Source organism: Trichechus manatus, unplaced genomic scaffold (assembly GCF_000243295.1).
Source record: "Trichechus manatus latirostris isolate Lorelei unplaced genomic scaffold, TriManLat1.0 scaffold00005, whole genome shotgun sequence".
Taxonomy (NCBI): Eukaryota; Metazoa; Chordata; class Mammalia; order Sirenia; family Trichechidae; genus Trichechus; species Trichechus manatus.
The window spans coordinates 386,274-401,687 of record NW_004443941.1 but is presented as its reverse complement, the minus strand read 5'-3'; the positions used below and the strand labels follow the sequence as shown (position 1 = coordinate 401,687).

At 39.5% G+C, this 15,414-nt stretch overlaps 1 protein-coding gene across 4 annotated transcripts in view; it reads left to right on the top strand.

The window, feature by feature from the left end:
• The window catches only part of COMMD1 (copper metabolism domain containing 1), a 160,221-nt gene that overhangs the window by 76,200 nt on the left and 68,607 nt on the right, over positions 1-15,414 (top strand). The window lies entirely within an intron of this gene.

Sequence of the window (15,414 nt, the reverse complement as noted above, 5' to 3'; positions counted from 1 at the left end):
AAGAACACCAAAGACACAAGGAAACTATTAGCCCGAGAGACAGCAAGGGCCACATAAACCAGAGACTTCATCAGCATGAGACCAGAAGAACTAGATGGTGCCCGGCTACCACCAATGACCGCCCTGACAGGGAACACAACAGAGAGTTCCTGATGGAGCAGGAGAAAGGAGGGGTGCAGAACTCAAATTCTAGTAAGACCAGACTTAATGGTCTGACTGAGAAGACTGGAGGAACCCTGGAAAACATGGCTCCGGAATTCTCTGTCAGCCCAGAACTAAAATAATTTCCAAGACCAACTCTTCAGACAGGTATTGGACTGGACAGTGGGACATAAAGTGATACTCATGAGGAGTGTGCCTCTTAGCTCAAGTAGATACAAGAGACTAAACAGACAGCTTCTGTCCGGAGATGAGATGGGAAGGCAGAGCGGGTTAGGAGCTGGTTGAATGGACATGGGGAATCGGGTGGAAAGAAGGAGTGTGCTGTCACAGTAAGGGGAGAGCAATTAGGGTCACATAACAATGTATGTATAAATTTTTGTATGGGAGACTGACTTGAAATGTAAACTTCATTTAAACTACAACAATTTTAAAAAAAGTCTGGAGCGAGGCCTGAGATTCTGCATTTCTGTCAGACTTCTAGGTGATGCTGAAGGTGCTGGTCCCTGGACCACACTTCGGATGGCTGGAGGAAACATTAGATTATTGCATAAATAAATATCATTATTCTCTCACCAAAAGGAAGAAGACTAAGTTTTAATTAGACTTTTCCCACATTATTTATAACGTTTCTTCTTAATTATAAAAGGGATAAAACTAATTTTGGAGAAAATTTGAAAAATAGAGTAAAAAAAGAGAAATGCCTAGTACTAATCATTCTACCACCCCAGTGAAGTTGCTAGTGTTCTGTGCTTTTTCTTTCAGTAATTTATCCTGTGAGCCTTTAATAAAATATCCTTAAACACAGTGTATGCATTATCTGCTTTTGTTGCAAAAAAAGAAGGAAAATTTTTCCTTTCTTTATTATTTTTCTCATTTTCCTTGTTCTCCCCATTACTGCCTTTTGTTGTTTAGCCTCAAACAGTGCAGTTCAGAAAAGAATTTATTACTTCGGAAGAGACGTGCTGAGAGAAATCAGGAGTCACATGCCTTGCTGTAGAGACTTCATTTTGTAAACTGACTTCTGTCATGTGGCAGTTAAAAATGTATTTCTGATCATTGGGAAGAGCTAAGATGAGAAAAGGAGCCCTCATAAAGACATATCTTTCTTCTTTATGATTGGAAGCTCAGTGACAAATGTGGAATTAAAATTAAAGTATACCTTCGTCCATGCAGGTACTGAAAATCTGTGGGTGAACTGAATATTTGTAATAATTTCATTTTATTTTCCATTTACTTATAATATTAGTTCAGATGTGTCCTCTAATGACAAGATTGTAAAGAAATGTGTTTCCAGATTGTTAGGGAAAATTTCTCTTTGATCTAGGCTTTTGATGCAGTTTATTTATCTTATTACCTGCTTGCTTTAGACAGGTAGACTCGGAACATCTCATAATAGGCTTTTAAATCCACAAACAATTAGCTTATACTTTAGAGTCTTGGTTATTTAAAGAATCCATTTGACTTCTTAGCTATGTGTTACGGATTGAATTATGTCCCCCCAATATGTTGTTGTTGTTAGGTGCCATCGAGTCGGTTCCAGTTCATAGCGATCCTGTGATGTTGACCCAAGTAAAATAAAATCCTTGACAACTTCAAACTTTTCTCCATTTATCATGATGTTGCTTATTTGTTTTCTTTATGTTGAAGTATAATCCATACTGAAGGCTGTAGTCTTTTTTTTTTTAATTGTTGTGCTTTAAGTGACGGTTTACAATTCAAGTTAGTCTGTCATATAAAAATCTATATATACATTGTCATGTGACCCTAGTTGCTCTTCCTATACTGTGACAGCACACACTTCCTTTCCACTTCTGATTTCCTGTGTCCATTCACCCAGCTCCTGACCCTCTCTGCCTTCTCATCTCACCTCCAGACAGGAGCTGCCCATTTAGTCTCATGAATCTACTTGAGCTAAGAATCACGCTCTTCACAAGTATCATTTTATGTTCCATAGTCCAGTCTAATCTTTGTCTGAAGAGTTGGCCTCAGGAATGGTTTTAGTCTCGGGCTAACGGGGAGTCTGGGGACCATGTCTTCTACTGTCCCTCCAGTCTAGTCAAACCAATAAGTCTGGTCTTTTTACTAGAATTTGAGTTCTGAGCCCCACTTTTTTCCTGCTCCATCAGGGACTCTCTGTTGTGTTCCCTGTCAGGGCGATCATTGATAGTAGCCGGACACCATCTAGTTCTTCTGGTCTCATGCTGATGAAGTCTCTGGTTTATGTGGCCCTTTCTGGCTCTTGGGCTAATACTTCCCTTGTGTCCTTTGTTCTTCTTTGCTCCAGGTGGGTTGGGACCAATTGATGCATCTTAGATGGCCGCTCACCAGCTTTTAAGGCCCCGGACATGAAGGCTGTAGTCTTTGATTTTCATCAGTAAATGCTTCAAGTCCTCTTCCCTTTCAGCAAGCAAGGTTGTGTCATCTGCGTATTGCAGGTTGTTAATGAGTCTTCCTTCAATCCTGATGCCCATTCTTCTTCACATAGTCCAGTTTCTTGGCTTATTTGCTCAGCATACAGATTGAATAAGTATGGTGAAAGGATACAACCCTGATGCACACCTTTCCTGACTTTAAACCACGTCATGTCCCCTTGTTCTGCTTGAACGACTGCCTCTTGGTCTATATCCAGGTTCCTCATGAGCACAATTAAGTGTTCTGGAATTCTCAGTTCTTCGCAGTGTTATCCATAATTTGTTATGATCCACACAGTCGAATACCTTTACATAGTTTACAGGTAAACATCTTTCTGATATTCTCTGCTTTCAGCCATGATCTGTCTGACATCAGCAGTGATGTCCCTTTTTCCACATCCTCTTCTGAATCCAGCTGGAATTTCTGGCAGTTCCCTGTCGATGTATTACTGTAAGCGCTTTTGAATGATCTTCAGCAAAATTTTATTTGTGTGTGTTATGAATGATATTGTTCAATAATTTCCACATTCTTTGGATCACCCTTCTTTGAAATGGTACAAATATGGATCTCTTCCAGTCGGTTGGCCAGGTAGCTGTCTTCCAAATTTCTTGGCATAGACGAGTGAGCACTTCCAGCGCTACATCTGCTTGTTGAAACATCTCAGTTGGTATTCTGTCAATTCCTGGAGACTTGTTTTTCACCAATGCCTTCAGTGCAGTTTGGACCTCTTCCTTCAGTACCGTCAGTTCTTGATCGTATGCTACCTCCTGAAGTGGTTGAACATTGACCAATTCTTTTTGGTACAGTGACTGTGTATATTCCTTCCATCTTTTGATGCTTCCTGTGTCTTTTAGTATTTTCCTTTAGAGTCCTTCAGTATTACAACTTGAGGCTTTAATTTTTTCTTCAGTTCTTTCAGCTTGAGAGATACCGAGCATGTGCTTCCCTTTTGGTTTTCAATCTCAGGTCTTTGCACATTTCATTATAATACTTTACTTTGTCTTCTCCTGCTGCCCTTTGAAATCTTCTGTTCAGCTTTTTGACTTCATCATTTCTTCCTTTCGCTTTAGCTACTCTGCGTTCAACAGCAAGTTTCTCTTCTCACATCCATTTTGGTGTTTCTTTCTTTCCTGTCTTTTTAGTGACCTCTAAAAAGGACACGTATGATGTCCTTGATGTCATTCCACAACTCGAAATATGTGTTGTAAATCCTAACCTCTGTGTCTGTGGTTATAATTTTATTTGGGAATGGATTGTCTTTGTTACATTAATGAGGCAGGATTAGTGTAGGGTGTATCTTGAGTCAGTGTCTTTTGAGATATAAAAGAGATTAAATAATGAGCAGAGAGAGAGATGGGGTAAGAGAGATGCCAAGACACCTAAACATCACCTAGCAGCAGAAGCTCAGAAGAAACAAGGACCTTCCAGAGCTGACAGAGAGAGAAAACCTCCCCCTAGAGCTGGCACCCTGAATTGGGACTTCTAGCCTCTTAAAATGTGAGAAAATGAATTTCTATTTGTTAAAGCCACCCACTTGTTATATTTCTGTTATAGCAGCACTAGATGACTAAGACACCACCTGTGGTCTCTAAAGTTTCAGTGAACCATGTACACTTCTCTAATCTCAGCTCTCAATTTGTAATATGCATCAGTTTTTTAAAAATTATAGAGTCATTTCATAGAGTTGTAAGAAATTTTATTACTGTGCTGAAATTTTAACATTTTTCAGCTATGAACCCTAATTGTCATTCTAAAAAGGCAGTGACTTGTAACAGAATTTCTTCTGCTCATCGCTGGCCTTTTCTTATCTTCTAATGGCACTTTAATCTTTCAAGCCTCTTGATATGTTTCTAATTGCCAAATTTCTGAGCGTGATTATACAGTGTATCTCATTGATTATTTAACCCTGTAATAATGTTAAGAATAATTCTTTTATGGATTTTCTGAGTGTGGCTCTTTCAGGAATGGATTTTTAAGTCTCCTGTGTTTATCAAGGAGCCCTGGTGGAGCAGTGGTTAAGCACTCAGCTGCTAACCAAAAGGTCAGCAGTTTAAACCCACCAGCCGCTCTGCGGAAGAAAGATACGGCAGTCTGCTTCCGTAAAGACTACAGCCTTGGATGCCCTATGGGTCAGTTCTGTTCTGTTTTATAGGGTCACTGTGAGTCAGAATTGACTCAATGGCAGTGGGTTTGGTTTGAGTTTTTTTATGATTATATTATAATTGGTGCCATTTGGGCCTCCTGGAATTGAGAGCAACAGTGTGAATTGTCCAAACGTTTTTAAAGCCATATGTTCAGTAAAACATGTTAATGGTTCAGTAAGCTCATATACTCTGTCAAGTCATCAGTGTGATTGGGCTTCGTAGCAACTACCAGCGTTCTGTGTCTATGCCAAAGACTTAGTCAGTTGAGCCCACTGTTCAGAAGAGTCTAATTTATGTGTACAAACCACCCTTCAACCTGCCAGATTAAATTGGAGGAGGGAGTAGTAATTAAATTTCTCATCTTCTTTCTCAGAATATATCATCTACTGTCAACAGCCTGCTTCCAGTGGGGTGATTGTACAACTCACTCAAACCAAATCTTTTAACCATCCTGTTTTTCCTTGTCTATTATATCAGTTGAGATTAAGATCAGCTCCAAGTAACAGATATCTAAATTAACAAAGGCTTTAAAAACATTGAAGTCTGTTTATCTTTTATGTGAAAGTCCATGCATAGGCTGTGCCCCACGCAGCCCTCAGAGTCCCAGACTTTTCTGTCAAGTCACTCGATTGTCCCTCATGGTCCAAGAGGCCATCATATCCACATCTCAGGCATCAGGATGGAGGACGGGTCAAAAAAGAAAGTTGTCTAAGGGTACATATCTTCTGTCTTTTAAGGAACATTCTTTAAAGCGACCACAGTAATGCTTCCATTTATATCCCATTGACTAGAACTTACATGGCCATTCCTAGCTGCAGGGGAGTGAGGGACATGTTTGTATTCTGGGCAGTTACATACCCAGTTTAGGACTGTGGGAGAAGGGGGGTGAATATTGAGGGACAAGTGGCAGTCTTTCACACTCACCGTGATTTCTGTTTCATCCACCGTCACTGAGTAGAATAAATTCAGCACAGTTTTATGCTAAATTTAGCACAGTGTCTTTGGGAAATTATTGATAAGAACTTCAGTGAGGTAGGCTGAGATTAAGGGAAAAAATGGAACAGACATCATCTGTGTGTCAATGTATTCACACAACCTCCTTTTCTTTTTAAATTTCCGTGTACCAGTACAGAGTTTATCTTCTCATTAGTCACTACAGTTTCTTTATCATTTGAGCCAATGGACAGTTGACCAGAGATCATGTTTATGGAAGATCTTCCCAGTCTTCAAACACATGAAGCCTCAGTTGATTAAAAAGCATCATTCTCAATTTTTTTTTATATTTCTGATGCCTACCTCACTTCCTTAGAAAGGTTTCTCTCCTGAATGTGTAAGAGTCTCCATTGTAGTGATTTAAAAGTAAACAAACACAACAACTCACTGCCTTTGAGTTGATTCCAACTCGTGGCAACCTCGTGTGTTACAGAGGAAATCTTCTTCATAGGGTTTTCTTGGCTGTAATCTTTACAGAAGCAGATCACCAGGCCTTTCTTCTACAGCACTGCTGGGTGAGTTTGAACTGCCAACCTTTAGGTTAGTGATAGAGTGCAAACCGTTTGCGCCACCTAGGGATGCATTATAATGATCCAAAATCAAAACCCATCGTGGTCGAGTTGATTCTGACTCACAGCGACCCTATAGGACAGAGTAGAACTGCTCTATAGAGTCTCCAAGGTGCTGCTGGTGGATTTGAACTGTCAGCCTTTTGGTTAGCAGCTGAGCTCTTAACCACTGCACCACCATCATTGTAATGATGGGAGTCATAGAATAATGGAGGCAGATAAGCGTGGCAGCAGTCATAGGAGAAGAATGATAGAGACTGTGAGAAGAGAGGTTTTCCTAGTAATGCAGAGCATTTAAGGAGGGTACTGTCCAAAGAAACAGATCATGGGACTATGAAAAGTTGGGATCTCTAGAAAAGAAATGAAGACCAATACTACTTTTTGGAAGGGTCTTGTTTTTTTTGTGTGTCAAATTTTTATTAAAAGTGCTTTGTGCAATGAAAAGAAATGGGGTGATTCTCCTACCTTGCCTTCTCAGTGTATGTGGGAAACAACAGTCCCTCTCAACTCTGATTCAAATGCATTTCTGAGGCAAATGAACTGAATCTAAGGTTGTGATGCTGGGCAGGGGTGGGGAGTGAGGGACAAACGAGTAGAGAGGGCTAATTGCTTCTTCTGGATTGCCCAGCTGAAACTCAGTGAGTTCTGGGGGACTGACTCACCTCAGCAGTTGGGTTTTTCAGGGATGACTGAGATGGTTGAGGAGGCTGTGATGCAGTTCAGAGGACATCTGGAAACACATTTGAGCAAATCCCAAGGGACAGTGAGTGTGTTCCTGAATATCACATTGGTGTCATTCCCTTTACCCCAGAGAAGAGGGTTTTTTGTGCATGAAGTAGAACGGTTGGCATATTTTTGATGTACGTGGAGTATATATTGCTGAATGTTTCATTTTGATTTTTATCCATTTAAAATGAGGCCTGGAAAATCAAGAATTTATTGTTCTTTATTAAATTACAGATGTTTTAGAAATACTTCTGGGGCATGTTGAAAGATACCGTTCTAATTCAGGTAGCACTTTACAAATATCTCAGAGCACTTTAAAAATAACTTTTGTATGAGGAAGTTCAAAAGAATTTAAGTACCTTCCCCAAAGTAGCATAGTTATTATAATTAAGAAAAAAATAAAAGAAAACACATTATAAGTCTAAAGTAAATGAAGAAACTAATGAACATATTAGCAAAATACCGTGAAACCTGTGAGTCAGAACTTGCCAGGACTACCTTGTTTTTCCAGGTCTTGGAAGTTTTCCGCCTTTGACAGAGTGCAGTCTTACCATTTTTCTACCGCTCTCTATTAGTGGGAAATACTTGAGTTTTCCTTCTTTGACAGGTTTTCGCCTTACACAGGTTCTGGCTTTCGCAGGTTTTACTGTACTCAGAAGTGAAGAACTGTGCGTCATTAATAGGGTACAGGATTGCAAACGCATTGTTAGGTCTGTGGACCATACAGTTCAAGTGTCTGCTCTTGGCTGCCTGTCCACCTTGATTTTTTCATAAAAAAATAATTTCCCCTGGTATTTTATTATGAAGATTTTCAAACGTACAGAAGAGTTGAAAGAAATACTGGCAACACCTGTGTGCTCACCAGGTAGAGCCTACAATTTTCACATTGTGCCTTATTTGCTTTATCACTGTCTGTCCATTCACTTATCCACAATCAATCTATGTTTTTTTTTAAATATATTTAAAAAATAAGTTGCACACATCAGCACAAATCTCTTCTATATACTTCAGTGTACATTTCATAACTAGATTTTAGTGTTCGTTTATGATTTTTAAGTAAAATTTGCACAAGCAAAGTGCTCAAATCCCAAGTGTATCATTTCATGAGCTTTGAAAGATGCATACACTGCGTAACAAAATCCCCTATCAAGGTGTAGAGTATTTGTCACCCCTGGAAGTTCCCTCATGTCTCCTCCCAGACAATCCCTGCCCTAAGAGGCAACCACTGTCTGACCTTTTTTAAAATTATAGATTAATTTGCCTTGTATAGAACTTCATTTAAATGGAATCACAGTATGTATTCTTTTGTGGAAGACTTCTTCCACTAAATACAATGCTTTGGATATTCATCCATAGTGCTGCATGTATCAGTAGTTGGTGGATTCCTTCTTATCGCTGAGTAGTATTCCACTGTATGAATGTATCATGGCTTATTCAACAACCATTCTCTTCTTGTTCATCTCCTGGACTATTTTCAGTTTTTGGCTACTATATATAAAGCTGCTATGAACATTTTTGTATAAATCTTTTTGTGGACGTGTGTTTATTTCTGTTGGGTAAAAACCTAGGAGTGAAATTGCTGGATCATAGGGTAAGTAAGTATATGTTTAATTTTATAAGAAACTGCAAGACCTTCTTCCAAAGTGTTTGTGCCATTTTACACTCCCATCAACAAGATTTGAATGTTCTGGTTGCTCTATATCCTCTTCAGGATTTAGTTTTCCTGGTTTTTTAACTTGTAGACATTCTAGTGGGTAGTTTTTTTTTAATTATGGTAAATATATATACAACGGAATCCCTGGTGGCGTAGTGGTTAAGAGCCACATCTGCTAACCAAAAAGTCAGCAGTTCGAATCCACCAGGCGCCCCTTGGAAACCCTATGGGGCAGTTCTGCTCTGTCCTATAAGGTCGCTGTAGTTGGAATCAACTGGACGGCAGTGGGTTTGGTTTTGGTTATATATACAACAAAACATTTACCATTTCAACATTTTTTATGTGTACAATTCAGTCACATTAATTATGTTCTTCACGGTATGCAACCATCATCACTATTTGTTTCCAGATTTTTCCATCACTGTTAGCAGAAATTCAGTGCCCCTTAAGCAGTAACTCCCCCTTCCTCCCACCCCAGGTAACCGCTAATTAACTTTGTTCTCTGTAATTTGCCTATTCTAGATATTTCATATAAGTGAGATCATACAATATTTGTCCTTTTGTGACTGACTTATTTCACTCAGTATACCTAATGTTTTCAAGGTTCATCCATGTTGTAGCATGTATCAGCTCATTTCTCTTTCTGGCTGTGTAATGTTAAATCATACGTATATACCACATTTTGTTTATTCATTTATCTGTTGATGGACATTTAGGTTTTTTCCACTGTTTGGCTATTGCTAATAGTCCTACAATGAACATAGGTACACAAGTATCTGTTTGCATTCCTGCTGTCAATTCATTTTGAGTATATACCGTACCTAGAAGTGCAATTGCTGAGTCATATGGTAATTTTCTGGTGGAGCAGCAGCTAAGCACTCAGTTGCTAACCAAAAGGTCGGCAGTTTGAACCTACCAGATGCTCCAGGGAGAAACATGTGCCAGTGTGCTTCAGTAAAGATTATAGCCTTGGAAACCCTATAGGGCAGTTCTACTCTGGCCTATAGGGTTTGGTCTCTATGAGTCACTGGGTTTTGGTTATGGCAATTCTATGTTTAACTTTGAGGAACTGCCAAAGTGTTTTCCACCGGCAATGGATGAGGGTTTCTCTAACGCATTTTAATTTACATTTTTCTGATGACTAATGATGTTGAGCACATTTCTGGGCGATTATAGCCATTTGGACATTGCGTGTTGTGAAGGGCCAGTTTAATGTTTAAGTCTTTGGCCCGTTTTTAATTGAGTTGTTTGTCTTTTCATTATTTAGTCTTTTGTGAAATACATGTTTTAAGAATATTTTCTCCCCGTCTGTGGCTTGCACTTTCATTTCTTTTAATAGTGACTTTTGATGAGCAGACGTTTTTAATTTTGGTGAAGTCTAATTTATCGATTTTTCTCTTTTAGTGTTTTGCTTTCAGTGACCTAAGTTATCTTTGCCTTGCCCCAGATCATGAAGGTATTCTCCTGGAACCTTTTTTATTTAAATCTTTGAAGCATCTCAAATTAATTTTTGTGTATGGTGGAAATAGGGGTCAACATTTTTTTTTCCATGCAGATTGCAGTTATTCTAGCATCATTTACTGAAAAGGTTTTCTCAATTGGACTGCTTTGATGCCATTTTCAAATCATATGATTGTGTAACAGTAGATTTGATTTCTTTTTTCTTTCCTTTTTGCACTACTGGAATCTCCGGTACAATGTTGAATAGAAGCGGTGAGACTGGATATTTTGCCTTGTTTCCAATCTTGGGGAAGAAAGCATTAAATAACTAACCATTAAGTATTATGTTAACTATACAGTTTTTTGTAGATGCTTTTTATTGGATTGAGAAAGTACTCTGCTATTTCTAGTTTGCTAAGAGTTTTAATCTTGCACAGATGTTGAATTTTGTGAAATGCTTTTTCTATATCTATTGAAATGTTAATACAAATTTTCTCTCTTTTTTTTCTCTTTAATATAGTGAATTACAGGAAACCCTGGTGGCGTAGTGGTTAAGAGTTCTGCTGCTAACCAAAAGGTCAGCAGTTCAAATCCACCAGGCGCTCCTTGGAAACCCTATGGGGCAGGTCTACTCTGTCCTATAAGGTCACTATGAGTCGGAATCAACTCGATGGCAATGGGTTTGATTTGGTTTTTTTTTAGTGAATTACATTTTTTTTTTTTTTTTTTTTTTTTACTGTTAAAACACTTTGCATTCCTGGGTTAAATCCTATTTGCTCAAGATTTATTATCCTTTTTATATATTGCTGGATTTGATTTGCTAATGTTAAGGTTTTTGTGTCTCTGGTCATGAACAATATTGTTCTCTATTTTTGGGTCATGTTTTTGGTAGTTGTTGGTGATACTCGCTTACTTTCGTTTTAATGTCTATAGGATTTGTAGCAATGCCTCCTCTTTCATTCCTGATATTGGTGATTTGTGTGTCCTATCTCTCAGTCAGTAGAGGTTTATTATTTTGTTGATCTTTTCAAAGAATCCTTTTTTGACTGCTGTTTATTTTCTGTTTCTATTATTTCTGCTCTTTATTTCCTTGTTTCTGTTTACTTTGGGTTTACCTTGCTCTTTTTCTGGTTTGTTAAGGTAGAACCTTAGGTTATTGATTTTAAACTCTTCCTCTAGTTTAACCTCATTTAACTTCTTCTGGTGATTTCCCTGAAAGACCTCCATGCAGCTGTCAGTGCATCTGCCCCAGTAAATAGCTTGTGCAACACTGTCTTGTGGTCATGTCTTCTTCCTTGATCAGCCCAAAATTGCCTTGAACTCATTACTCTCTGGTAATACTCTGTCTTGGAGTCTACTTTATCTGATAATAGTAAAACCACTCCAGCCTTCTTATGTTTACTGTTTACATAACGTATCTTTTTCCAGCCATTACTTTTAACCTGTCTTTATATTTAATTCTTTTTTTTTTTATTGTTGTGCTTTAAGTGAAAGTTTACAATTCAAGTTAGTCTCTCATACAAAAATATATACATACATTGATTTGTGTCCCTAGTTGCTCTCCCTGTACTGTGACAGCACACTCCTTTCCGCCCCAGATTTCTCGTGTTCATTGAACCAGCTCCTGACCCTCTCTGCCTTCTCATCCTCCAAAGTAGGATGCAGAACATTTTCTTAATAAACTTTGTTAATTGGCATTACGAAGTTTTTTAAGAAAATGCTCTGCATCCCACTTTGGTGAGTGGCGTCTGGGGTCTTAAAAGCTAGTGAGCGGCCATCTAAGATGCATCAATTGGTCCCAACTCACCTGGAGTAAAGGAGAATGAAGAACACCATAGACACAAGGAAAGTATTAGCGCAAGAGACAGAAAGGGCCACATAAACCAGAGACTGCATCACCCTGAGACCAGAAGAACTAGATGGTGCCCGGCTACCACCAATGACCACCCTGATGGCGAATACAATGGAGAGTCCTTGACAGAGCAGGAGAAAAGTGGGGTGCAGAACTCAAATTCTACTGAGAAGAGCAGACTTAATGGTCTGACTGAGACTGGAGGGACCCCAAAGGCATGGCTCTCTGTCATGAACTAAAACCATTCCCCAGGCCAACTCTTCAGACAAAGATTAGACTGAACCATGGGACATAAAATGATAACTCGTGAAGAGTGTGCTTCTTAGCTCAAGTAGATTCATGAGACTAAATGGGCAGCTCCAGTCTGGAGATGAGATGAGAAGGCAGAGAGGGTCAGGAGCTGGTTGAATGGACACGGGAAATCAAGGGTGGAAAGGAGGAGTGTGATGTCACAGTATAGGGAGAGCGACTAGGGTCACATAACAATGTATGTATAAATTTTTATATGAGAGACTAACTTGAATTGTAAACTTTCACTTAAAGTATAACAATAAAAAAACAAAACTTCGTTATGCCAGTTGACCTAGATGTCCCTTGAAAGCATGGTTCCCAGACCCCTGCTCCTGCTACTCTGTCCCTCAAAGTGTTTGGTTGTATTCGGGAAACTTCTTAGCTTTGATTTAGTCCAGTTGTACTGACCTCCCCTGTAGTGTGTGCTGTCCTTCCCTTCACCTAAGATAATTCTTGTCTACTATTTAGTTAGTGAATAACCCTCACCCTCCCTCCCCACCCTTGTAACCATCAAAGAATGTTTTCTTCTGTGTTTAAACCTTTTCTTGAGTTCTTACAATAGTGGTCTTATACAATATTTGTCCTTTTGCAACTGACTAAATTCACTCAGCATAATGCCTTCCAGATTCCTCCATGTTATGTTTCACGGCTTCATTGTTGTTCTTTATCACCGCGTAGTGTTCCATTTTGTGGATATACCATAATTTGTTTATCCATTCGTCCGTTGATGGGCACCTAGGTTGTTTCCATCTTTTTGCTATTGTGAACAGTGCTGCAGTGAACATGGGTGTGCATATATCTATTCGTGTGATGGCTCTTATTTCTCTAGGATATATTCCAAGGAGCGGGATAGCTGGATCGTATGGTACTTCTATTTCTAGCTTTTTAAGGAAGCGCCAAATAGATTTCCAAAGTGGTTGTACCATTTTACATTCCCACCAACAGTGTATAAGTGTTCCAGTTTCTCTACAACCTCTCCAGCATTTATTATTTGGTGTTTTTTGCATTAATGCTAGCCTTGTTGGGGTGAGATGGTATTTCATTGTAGTTTTGATTTACATTTCTCTAATGGCTAATGATCGTGAGCATTTCCTCATGTGTCTGTTAGCTGCCTGAACGTCTTCTTTGGCGAAGTGCCTGTTCATATCCTTTGCCCATTTTTTAAATGGGTTGTTTTATCTTTTTGTTGTTGAGGTTTTGCAGTATCTTGTAGATTTTAGAGATTAGTAACCTGTCTTTATATTTAAAGTGCATCTATTGTAGATAGCATATAGTTCAGTCTTGATTTCAGAGTGCTAAGTCCATTTACAAGGAGCCCTGGTGGCACAGTGGTTAAAGCAATCAACTGCTAACCAAAGGGTCAGTGGTTGAAAACCACCAGCGGCTTCACGGGAAAAAGATGTGGCAGTCGGCTTCCGTAGAGATTTGCAACCTTGGAAACCCTATGGGGTTGCTATGAGTCGGAATCGACTTCACGACAATGGGTTTGGGTTTGGCTAGTCCATTTACATGTACATGTACATTTAGTTAAGTATTGATAATGTTGGATTTAGGTATACCATTTTCTTTTTTGCCCGAGTTCTGTTTCTTTTCTTTTTTTCCTTTGCTGCTTTCTTTTGACTTAATGACTTTTTTGGAGAATTCTATTTTCTCTACTGGCTTTTTAGCTACATATCTTTATAGGGTTATACTAGGAATTACAATATACATCCTTAATTTTCACAGTATACGTAGAATTAAAACTATAACATTTTATGTAAAATATAGGAATCTTTGTTATTGATAGGTGTCGTTGAGTCGGTTCTGACTCATAGTAACCCTGCGTACAACAGAACGAAACACTGCCCAGTCCTGCGCCATGCCCAGAATACTTGTTATGCTTGACCCCATTGTTGCAGCCACTGTGTCAATCCATTTCATTGAGGGTCTTCCTCTTTTTCACTGACCCTGTACTTTACCAAGCATGATGTCCTTCTCCTGGGGCTGATCCCTCCTGACAGTATGTCCAAAGTATGTAAGACTGAGTCTCGCAATCCTTGCTTCTAAGAAGCGTTCTGGTTGTACTTCTTCCAAGACAGATTGTTCGTTCTTTTGGCAGTCCATGGTATATACAGTATTCTTCACCGAAACCACAATTCAAAGGTGTCAGTCTTCTTTGGTCTTCCTTATTCATTGTCCAGCTTTTGCATGTATATGATGCAATTGAAAATACCATGGCGAGGACTTCTGGTAACATGGTGCTCTAGGCAGAAGCAGCACGCCGTCCCTCCACAGCAAAGATCCAAAAAACTAAGCCAAACAGAGAAAACAGCAGTCCTGAAATCCTAAACATCAAATGAAGAGATAAAGAACTCAGCCAAGCACCAAATGAAATAAGAAACAAACAGAGAACAGAGAGCAAGGAGACATACATGGAGAGGTCCCCTATCAGCTAACGCAGCATGGATCCACCATCTTGGACTCCTATCAGAGACCAGCAAATAGGGGGTACGAGAAAGCAGCTTCATGGAGGTTCCAGCAGGAGACAGAACAACCAGTAAGCAGCAATATACGTCTTCCCACCTCCCACCTTTCTTCACCCCAACTCGGCCTCCTCTGCTTCCCACGGCCACAGTCTCTTGGCCGGGAAGCACTGGCTGCTTGGATTCCATGTGCTCGCAGTGGCCAACTCCCCGAGTGCCATTTGTTGGCTGCTGGTGTTGCTTTTTTCCACTTCTTTTGTGGAGCTCCGTTTGAGTGTGGAACTGCTTCCCGGTCCGTGCTGCCATGCTGGTGGGATCCTGGGGATTTTTTTTGTTAGTTTGTTTCCAATTGTTTGTTTGTTCTCTTTTTCTTTTCTCGAGTTGGGAGCCCGTTCTGGCCGGGCAGTGCTGTGCGGCTTGGGACCTACCCCCTCAGCTTGTGCAGACGTGCAGAGGGATCCCTGAGGGCATTTCTTTTTTCATGGTTCTTTTTCTGTTTTTTGGGGGAGGGGAGGTTCTTTTTTTTTTTTTTTTAATTTGTTTTGTTTTCTTTTCCCTCTTTTTCTCTTTTTGTCTTTCTTCATTACTCAGTTTCTCATCTCTCTATACCTTCCTTATCTTTCTGTTCCCTGAATACCTGGCACTGAATACCTCTACACCTTCTAGCCAGGCTGTACTACAATACCTGAGAACAACATCCCCAGACCTC